This window comes from Trichomycterus rosablanca, chromosome 2 (assembly GCF_030014385.1).
Source record: "Trichomycterus rosablanca isolate fTriRos1 chromosome 2, fTriRos1.hap1, whole genome shotgun sequence".
Lineage (NCBI taxonomy): Eukaryota > Metazoa > Chordata > Actinopteri > Siluriformes > Trichomycteridae > Trichomycterus > Trichomycterus rosablanca.
In genome coordinates, this window is record NC_085989.1 from 25,301,668 (window position 1) to 25,312,985 (window position 11,318).

The window sequence follows — 11,318 nt, forward strand, 5'->3', positions numbered from 1 at the left end:
AATATTTTATTATTTTTACTTTTACAAATAAGGTGCACACAAATAATTCAATGAAACACTTGCTTTGGCTACATAATTACAACAATTCTGTATCATCTATATTTATTTATATGAGGGTTCTTAAAAAAGTTTCAACTCTTTATTAAAAATTTCAACAACAAATGACATCACTTTGCATTTTTTCCAGGTTCGTACCAGCTTTTTAATGCCACCAGTAAAAAATATCTTTTGTTTAGCGCGTAGCCACTTTCACATCATCACATGAAAATCTTTTTCCTCTTAAAGCTTCTTTGAGCGGTCCAAAAAGGTGGAAATCAGATGGCGCTAAATCTGGAACTCTAAGCTCTCTCTGTCTCTTAGACACGACCAATTAGTACTCCTCCCTCCCTCACCATTTCCAATGAAAATATAAGTGCGGAAACCTTTTGAAGATCCCTCGTATGTGTAAATATATATATATACAGTGTATCACAAAAGTGAGTACACCCCTCACATTTCTGCAAATATTTTATTATATCTTTTCATGGGACAACACTATAGAAATAAAACTTGGATATAACTTAGAGTAGTCAGTGTACAGCTTGTATAGCAGTGTAGATTTACTGTCTTCTGAAAATAACTCAACACACAGCCATTAATGTCTAAATAGCTGGCAACATAAGTGAGTACACCCCACAGTGAACATGTCCAAATTGTGCCCAAAGTGTCAATATTTTGTGTGACCACCATTATTATCCAGCACTGCCTTAACCCTCCTGGGCATGGAATTCACCAGAGCTGCACAGGTTGCTACTGGAATCCTCTTCCACTCCTCCATGATGACATCACGGAGCTGGTGGATGTTAGACACCTTGAACTCCTCCACCTTCCACTTGAGGATGCGCCACAGGTGCTCAATTGGGTTTAGTCCATCACCTTTACCTTCAGCTTCCTCAGCAAGGCAGTTGTCATCTTGGAGGTTGTGTTTGGGGTCGTTATCCTGTTGGAAAACTGCCATGAGGCCCAGTTTTCGAAGGGAGGGGATCATGCTCTGTTTCAGAATGTCACAGTACATGTTGGAATTCATGTTTCCCTCAATGAACTGCAGCTCCCCAGTGCCAGCAACACTCATGCAGCCCAAGACCATGATGCTACCACCACCATGCTTGACTGTAGGCAAGATACAGTTGTCTTGGTACTTCTCACCAGGGCGCCGCCACACATGCTGGACACCATCTGAGCCAAACAAGTTTATCTTGGTCTCGTCAGACCACAGGGCGTTCCAGTAATCCATGTTCTTGGACTGCTTGTCTTCAGCAAACTGTTTGCGGGCTTTCTTGTGCGTCAGCTTCCTTCTGGGATGACGACCATGCAGACCGAGTCGATGCAGTGTGCAGTGTATGGTCTGAGCACTGACAGGCCGACCTCCCACGTCTTCAACCTCTGCAGCAATGCTGGCAGCACTCATGTGTCTATTTTTTAAAGCCAACCTCTGGATATGACGCCGAACACGTGGACTCGACTTCTTCGGTCGACCCTGGCGAAGCCTGTTCCGAGTGGAATCTGTCCTGGAAAACCGCTGTATGACCTTGGCCACCATGCTGTAGCTCAGTTTCAGGGTGTTAGCAATCTTCTTATAGCCCAGGCCATCTTTGTGGAGAGCAACAATTCTATTACTCACGTCCTCAGAGAGTTCTTTGCCATGAGGGGCCATGTTGAATATCCAGTGGCCAGTATGAGAGAATTGTACCCAAAACACCAAATTTAACAGCCCTGCTCCCCATTTACACCTGGGACCTTGACACATGACACCAGGGAGGGACGACGACACATTTGGGCACAATTTGGACATGTTCACTGTGGGGTGTACTCACTTATGTTGCCAGCTATTTAGACATTAATGGCTGTGTGTTGAGTTATTTTCAGAAGACAGTAAATCTACACTGCTATACAAGCTGTACACTGACTACTCTAAGTTATATCCAAGTTTCATGTCTATAGTGTTGTCCCATGAAAAGATATAATAAAATATTTGCAGAAATGTGAGGGGTGCACTCACTTTTGTGATACACTGTATATATATACTGTATATACACACCTGCTGTGGGGATCGGCGGTTGGCCTGGGTCATGAAACCATGTTCATCTGTCCTGCCACAAATGGCCAGCAGGGGGCATCTAGTTGCAGTTGACCGTCTTTGGCGGTATCTTTAATCAGACGGTCTCTGTGTCTCTTCAGCGATATTGAGCTGCAGCTGGGAGAGCCCTGTAAATATCAGTTCTAGTTGGCTTTTTGGCTATGGTATCTGTGCCTCAACAAAACATGCATGCTCTAAGAGCCTGTTATCTTTGTTTCTGCCAGCATTGTTTGATCTTTTCTGAGGAACTTAGCTGGTGTTGCAGTACCTTGTGGCTGTCACGGATTACTGCCCTGGGCAGGCATGCTACCCATTTGAGTAGGGCTCCACAGATGAATCCACACTGGGCACAGGCTGCATCAGTGATGTAGTGGCTGCTCCTTTTTAATTGCCACCCAGCATATACAGAATTCCTCTCAGATTATACTGAGAAAAGATGCAATTCATCATATCGTAGTAAGTGTATTAAATGCCTCCATCCTATTTTCTTCTCTTTTTGTATTGTTCTAGTCTGATCATATCCAGTTCTGTTCTGCACTTTGGTGACCCCCAAAATATGAAAAAAAAAAAAACCACACCAACAAGTGGTCTTTGGCTGTTTTCATGGTTTTGTCTGTTTCGCTTAGTTCCATTAAAAGAAAATCCTAATTCTACAGCATGTTGTAGCATTGTGGACAATTATGTGTTTTGGCTAAAATTTACCATGACAGTACTTCTGTTTGTTTGACAAGTCTGATGCAGAGGAACTTGACCAGCCTGCACAAAGCCCTGAGCTCAACCCATTAAAACACTTTTGGGCTGACTTGGAATGCTTACTGTAAATAAAACTAAATCCCTCCAATGAAACAGAGACCAAATTCATATAATTTTGTGTGCTGATGTTTAAGTGGCGATGTCTGCAAACATTCTGCCACATAATGTACTACATTTCTGTTTAACAATCCTGGATTACTGTTAAGGTTTGTCATGTTGAATTTTTTTTTATAATTTCACCCTAATAGTAAGACAGCAGCCAGCAGCTATCAAAAGGCTTAAAATAGAGGGTGCCAAATATGCAAAGGAATCAAACTCATCCACCCCCTGTCAACTCATACGAGACACTTGAAATAGTGTTTATTCCATAATAGATTTAACCTTTTTAAGTACAGGTGGCGTCCATGTTTATCTCAACGGATGGTTTTATGCAGAAATGCAGGTCCTCAGCTCCAAACATAGCCAGTATTGATAACCAACTATTTCTGGATTTTTTTCATGCAGTAAATGCTATTGTATTTCTGTTAATACCACTGAATTAAAGTTAAGCCAAAATTAGACTTTACAAGTGTCATGCAACAGACCTTTTTGTTTGTTTTAGTCCAAAATACATTAGTCAATTGCTAGATAGCTTGGCGGCTGCAATGCTCTAGGGTCCTGTGGTCCTGAATACCATTCCAACTTCCCGTCACTAACTGCTTTGCCACTGCACTGCCTCAGACAAAGTACTAAACTGGTAATCGGTAGGAGTGGGACTGTCGACCTTCTAAGTTGTCACTGTTTGGTTCTTGTAATTAGCTATAATTAGTAAGTCACTTTGGACGAAGATGTCTAAATGCCATAAATGTAAAATTTATCTAAATAAGAACTTTTGCCATGTTTTTTTTCCCCTCTCCTTGTTTTTGGGTTTGCTTCCATCTTTTAAAAACATGCAGTAGGCAGATTACCTATTTTAAGTTAGCTCATAAGTATGGGTGAGTTAATAAATATGTATGAGATGGCACTGTCTAAGGTGAATTCCATCTTGAGCTTAGTGTTTCTAGGTGGTGCTGAATCCAATGCCACACTGACGGAGAGAAAGCAGCTAGTGAAGTTTTAGTTTTATTCATAACAGTCATATATCAGTTAATGAAATGTTTAGAAAATTTCTAAATTACTTTTAGAAAATGTAACTACTAATGTAACGAGTAACTACTAAAGTGGCTTTGGCTGATGTTCCAGCAGACTAACTAAACAAGGCACTACAAAAAGTGGGTAGTTTTTCTTTGTGTTATATGTTATATGTTATATGTTAATGATATATCCATTACAAAAACCATTACTGTAGTCACAGGAGATCTTTAATTTTGCCGAAATGTGTGATTGATTTTTTCCCCCCCACAATGTGTTGACAACATAATTATGCACATCAGGGAATAAACAGTCTCTACTGTATCTATGCACATGCCAACAGACTGTTGGTGGTGGTTTAAAGTTAATGCTTAGTTAATACCTCCTAATGCCTTATTAGTAATTATAATTGACGGTGAATAGATGGTGAATTTTCTGTGCCCATACATATGTATTTTTCCATAGATTTTGAGTACACAGATGATGTGCTTACTTTTATTATTTTCATAATTCGAGAAAAGGTACAATTTTCTTCACAATTTGGTGTTAATTTACATCAACAAAATGTACTCATCAACATTACCCTCTTGGTTGCATTGAAAAACAAAATAAGCAAACTTTGTATATCAAACATATCTTGATGATTACATTCATTTGGGCTAAGGGCATTTATTTGTTAAATTTTTAAAAAAATATATACTTTTAATTTTAATAAAATATACTAATTTGTATGAATACTGATAGGTGATTGTGCTTACAATTATTGCATACATTTTATCATGCACGAGTACACTATTGCACTGTCTTAGTCTTAGACATTTTGAAGTTTTATTTCTTGTTAAATGGCTGACAGGGTTTGGTTTTCAACATAAATGGCTAGTTCTATCCTGAGTACATGTTAGACAGATCATTTTTGTTCACAAGATCATTTAAACATGTTAAAGGTGGTTCTTTTTTTATGTATACCATTAAATCATAGACATTTATTTCAGATTGTTTTTTACGATGAAAAGGACAATAAACTGGCATGATAAATACACATTAACATTCTAGACACTTACTCAGGTTTAATCTAAACAGAAATATCTTCTAAAAGTCTTATTTAGATTAGGCTCAAGGCTAAGTAAGCCATAAACAAAAGTCCTTTACAAACAGCTATTCAAAGCACTGCCAATCAAGCCTCTTTACTAAAAGAAGTGGTGGCTCAGAGGTGATAAGCATGCCCTGCCAACTGGGTGAGAAAGCAGCAGACCTTATGTCCCCAATTTACACCACAACTATGTGTCTTACAGGCCCCCAGCAGCCTGTGCTTTTAAAAAAACAAAAAAACAATTGAAGCTTGGATACACGGCACTATACTCAGTGAATTCTGGTACAGCACCAACCACAGTGTATACATTCAGAGAGGAAATTACTAATATAACAACCTAAATCACTTTCTCTACATACCTAAATTTAGTAAGCAGTGTTTTAGAGAATAATTAAAAGCAGCACTCATTGCGGAGTACTAAATACAGTGTCTTAAACTTAAATATTAACATTTCCTGTAAAATACATCAAACAAATGACATTTAAAAAAAATTATGCCGCTCAGGTGACGCAGCGGTAAAACACGCTAGCACACCAGAGCTGGCATTTCAAATATATCGCATCAAATCTCAGCTCTGCCATCCGGCTGGGCTGGGCGGCTGCACAAACAACAATTGGTTGTTGTTTATTGGGTAGGACAAGCCAGATAGGGACTCCTCATAACTGAGTGACTTATGGCCTCTGCTGGCTGGTTGATGGCATCTGCACAAAGTCGAGGAATAATGCTGATCAGGGTGTGGCTCTCCATGCACAAAGCTTATCGGCATATGTAGTTTTATAAAACCCATGATGATTTGCAATTATTTAATCCTACAATTTAAGGCCACTGTGCAGGTCATTTCCTCTACAGCAAAATGATCAAATCGTTCTTCATGGACATCACTTTTCAGCACTGTCATGCTGAAACTGAAAGTATTTCCCTTACTGCTTATTTACCCTGACTGCTAAAGTTGGAAGTATATATGCATTATTGTCCTTTCAGACTTCACTAAGCTGCTGGACCTTTAGCTAAAATTCCTTTAAAGGTACACAACCAAATCATTATGACCCATTTCAGCTGCTGCTGACAGTGTGTTCAGCTTAAGATTTATGGCTTGTTGGTGGCAAAATCCCCAGAGGAGTACTTTATTATTGTAATGTCTCTGAACATGCCAAAGAGTCAGTGATTTATCTTGATTTATGAAGCTGCTTTATGTCACTTAGGTAGTGGGAGGATTAGCTAGTTTGGCAGCTTTAGCTTTTCAGTACTTTTAGCTAGTCATTTATTTTTATAATTATTATTTTATTTTCCTGCCCTTAATTGCCCATCATTGCAAATATGTGGTACGGTCTCTAAAATGGCAGTAAAAGCAAAACCTAAAGAGGGTGGTCATCCATGTGTTGATGGCTTTACATAGGCAAGATAGCATGATGGTGCTTGGAGAAGATTTTACATGAGTAAATGGGAACTCGATTAGATTGCAGAATAAAGTGAGCATCAATGGTTAAAACATTTCCGGTAAGGTATTACCCATTCTGTTTGAGGGACAATGTAAATGAGCTCAATTTACACAGGTTTAAATACAGTGACCTAAAAGGTTTTACGTTGAAGTGCTTTGAGACGTGATTTTATGTGCATTTTTCAAAGTTGTAAAGCCAGTCCTGGTTCCCTAGTTGTTGACAAACCTTTTTTTTTAAACAGAACAAGACAAACTAAGTGAGTATTTGGTAAATGCTCTCCAAAACATGCATCAACATCACCTCCAACCCATTTATCACTGACCCATTCACCCCTTTGAACTGTGGACATATGGCTAAAAGTAAAAAGAAGAGGAATGTCCATGCATTTTTCAGATTCCAAAACAAACTGTGCGTTTTCCTTGCTTCAAAGACAAGCTTGTGTTTTAAAACATAATGCAGACCTAGAAGTGATAAGCAGAGATATTTACTTACAATTGAATTATATTAAAAACCTGCAGTATAATTTGAGGTTCGAAATGCTGTAATGTTTCTTTATTGGATTAATGCTCAACAAAGAACCTGATTTAAAAATGGAAAAATATTGATAGTGGAGTAAAATAATGGAGTAAATATTGATATACGCTTTATTTTTCTTGCTGTAGTTAATTTATTTACATCATTTTTAAATGAGACATCTTTGCTTATAAATGCATTTGTTAGTCTTTTATTTGGTTTTATAGAAGATCAGACATTTGTATCAACCTCTATAAAGGTTTTTCGCTTCTTTAAACTGTTCTATCAATAGAAAACAAGTTCAGTTATAAATCTTAATTTGGCTTTATCAAAAGCACAATAAATTTAAATTACACTAGTGTTGTGTGTCAAACTGAAAAATTGTACTAATAAATGTAACTATTAAACTGCAATCAGTGTTATAATGAAACAATATCTTTGTGCTCAATTAGCCGAGAGATTTATTATGCTGTGTATAATGCATCTAAAAATATTACTATGAGAAGTTGTACTGGGTAAATGTACTCTAAAAGCCTAATGATGAATTCTTTCATCCATGGAGATTATTGGCATGGGCCCACAAGTTTGTCATGGTAACAAACAAAACCATATACACTCATTTCAGACTGACTTCACAGATCTTTTTTTTTTTTGCCTGCACTTAACTTGTTGGCAGGAGGACAATTTTTTATTTTAGTAATAAAATAAACACTAAACTGTAGCCACTTTAACATGGATCCAATATTTCTCAATCAAGTATTAATCTTTATTGGATTTAAACTCAATTGAGTAGCTGCTCCAGTCTATCCTATTAAAATAGAAGTAATGGCATTGTTCTGAGGACCTTGCAGGCTTTATTTAATATCTGGAAAATCAAATTATTTATTTAGTATCTGCTTCTCTTCAGCTGGAACTATCTGCACTTTTTTTGCAGGATGCACAAAGAATTTAAACAAAATATATATATATTAAAAAAATGTAAAGGGCCCACGTGCCACAGCGATTGGCAGGGTATGTGGGTTACAAAATCATGCCCATTTGCTATGACGATATGGCTGGGAGTGTGCATTAAGGTAAAGATGACTGGTGGTTCCTGTAATCAGTCTCTGGTGTCATCAGTGTTAATTCGCTGCAGCAGGGAAGGATCTTTAAATACTAGTTTGTTTGGCCAACCTGATGTGAGCTTATTTTATTGTGTTGCATGTTTTTTGTGTGTTCCCGACACCTGCATGCTTTGCAAGGCTGGTTCTTTTTTTTCCCGCCTGTTCTGGAGCCAGCATGTAGTCAGTTCTGCAGCAAGAGCAGTCACGGCTTAACCGGCCTGGATGGGTTAGCTGCCTCCAGTGGTGATGAGACTGCAACTTTAGGAGCAGAGCCCATAGATCAGGTGTATCAAACTCATTTTCACCAAGGGCCACGTCATTTACATTTACATTTTCAGCATTTATCCAAAGCGACTTACACAATGAGCTGAACACGATGAGCAATTGAGGGTTAAGGGCCTTGCTCAGGGACCCAACAGTGGCAACTTGGTGGTGGTGGGGCTTGAACCAGCAACCTTCTGTTTACTAGTCCATTACCTTAACCACTGAGCTATTACTGGCCCTGACGTCAGCATTGTAGTGGCCCTCAAAGGGCTGATTGTAACGTATCCTGCTGTGATTGCAGTCTGCCTTAAGTATTGGACAATTTGTTGTTTTTTTCTTAGGCTAAATTCTGTGTTTGGTGTCAATTCTAAATTTAAACTGTACAGTATATTTATAACGTATATCTACATTTATATTGTACTCCTTTACCACAGACATGGCCTCATAGTACAAGAGACGTACCGATTTTTCTTCTTGAAGCACAATCTTGTTTTCACATTTTCATCAATTTTCTCTTCTTGTACATCTTGATACATCTGGTGTGGAAACACTGCCATCTAGTGGTGGGATGCGGTCACTTTGCGGGTCACAAAATCGACATGCATTGTTGGAGATGCAGTTTATGTACGATTTCACAATGTATTTTAAGACAATCATACGTCTTTCAAGCTCTCGTTAAAAAATGAGCTTTTACATAAAATGATGTGGTGGGCCGGATTTGGCCCGCGGGCCTTGAGTTTGACACGTGCCATAGATGGAGCCACACTGGACATGATACTCAAATTCATATCTGGCTATAGCAAATGCACTGTAGTGAGTTATTTGATCAACGCCAGTCTACTGTACATAATCTGGATTGGCCATCCAAGATGAGTTAAGGTACTGTACAAACGGAGGCAAAATGAATTCTAATAAGCAAGTTGGTTGTGTTAGTCAAATAACAGTAGTTTGCTGCCTAGCTGTAACATCTAAGACAGAAATAAAACCTGATTCCCACCATGTTTTTTTTTCCAGTAAATGTCAACACATTTAGTTCAGTGCTGTAATAAACATTCAATGCTGTAAAAAGTAATTGTACCCTTGTTGCAGATTAGTCAGACTAAAAGATTTCAGACCATTAAACAAAACAGAAAAGAACCATAATAAGCACTTTTCCCACCTGTAATTATAGCACACAGCTAGTACACCAGCTAACAATGTTTAGAGTATTTCATCATTCAAAAACTTGTAGAATATCATATTGGCTCATGGTTATGGCAGTTAAGCAGTTATACGTATCATATTTATTATTTAGCTGAAACTGTCATGCTAACATACGAAATTCTTTCACATTATGGTCAGAACTGCCCTTAAAGCAAGTAATGACAAGTACAGAAAAATTAGATATAAATAATGTTAACACACCTTAACTTTAACAAGAGCATGTTTTTCTTCAGCTTTTCTGTTTCATGATGTGTCCAACTTTAACAGCGTGAGCTTTTGACATACAACACATTAAAATCACAAAGCAGTTACTAATCCTTTGGACGAAAAAGTGCTGATGTGTCATGTGTAGAGTTTTCTGCTGTCAAGCTAAAAGTTTTATTGTTCTTAGATGTTCAAATGGCCCTACAAAAATGATCTGATCTTAATCTTCATGAGCAATCAACCACACATTTCCAGCCCTGACACAAACTTTTATTTTATTTTAAGGTCCCATAAATGTATGTAGTAACAACAGTGTTATCAGCCCCAGTAATGGAGCTTTCAGCACAGCAGCGCATGTGTTAAACATTTATTCATTTTCAATAATTTGACTGGGAAAAGAGGAAGTTCTTTTGGCTGGTCACCAATGTTTTTTTTCTTCCTCAGAAGGCACTGAAGTGTTTGCATGGGAATTTTACCACAAATTTAGCCTAGCTTTAGTCCAGGTCAGTGACATAGCAGTAAGTGATTTAGACTCATTTACATACACTGTACTATGTACACAAACATGAAAAAATGATCCTGGAACATTAGTTACTTATTCTGCTTATGGGTCTCTGTTTTTATTCAGGATTACTTTAAAAGTTTTTTTTCCCCCTCCCAATCCAGTCATATCCAATTACCTGATTGAATTACGCTTCCTCTCTACTGATGCCAATCCCCGTCCTGGAGAGCGATACTGACACATACCCCCTCCGACACGTGTGCAATAGCCGACTGCATCTTTTCACCTGCACGAGACAAGTTCATACGTGGATCAGCTTTGTGTACGGAGAGGATCAGTTATGAGGTCCCTATCTGGCTTCCCACCCTGTATATACAACAAGCCAATCGTCGTTCATGTAGCCGCCCAGCCCAGCCGGATGGCAGGGCTAAGTTTTGAACTGACGAGTTTGAAATGCCAGCTCTGGTGTGCTAGCTTGTTTTACCGCTGCCCCACCTGAGTGGCTTACTTTAAATGGTTCTGATTATACTGTACATCCAATAAAGCTAAAAGTCAAGTTGTAAAATATTTTATTAATTTCTTTTAGGGCTCTGAGGCATTATAGAGGTCTTCAGAATCAACAATCAATGATCAACCACATGAATCAATTAATAATTTTTATCTAAATGCTAACATGAAGAACACAAGGTTGTCCTTTGACAGGTTTGGCTACTGTTAAATATTGAGTTACACTTGAATACCACTCTTTTCCACCTGTTTGCAGTACAAGCTAGTTTGTTAGCAATTTACTAACCTAAGGCTGCGGCCCCGGTAGAGCATTGGTTCTTTAAAAAAATAAAAATAAAAAAACCCCTGATGTCATGACCCTCACTTTCCCAACCCACTGATTTGACAGCATATTTTCATGGCTAACTCCTCCTAAGCCTTTCTTCAAGCCTTTAAGTTCAGTGTCCTTTTGCTAAAAAAAAAATGGCTAACAATGTGTAAATTTTTTCATAACTGTGTAAGAATTTATTATATC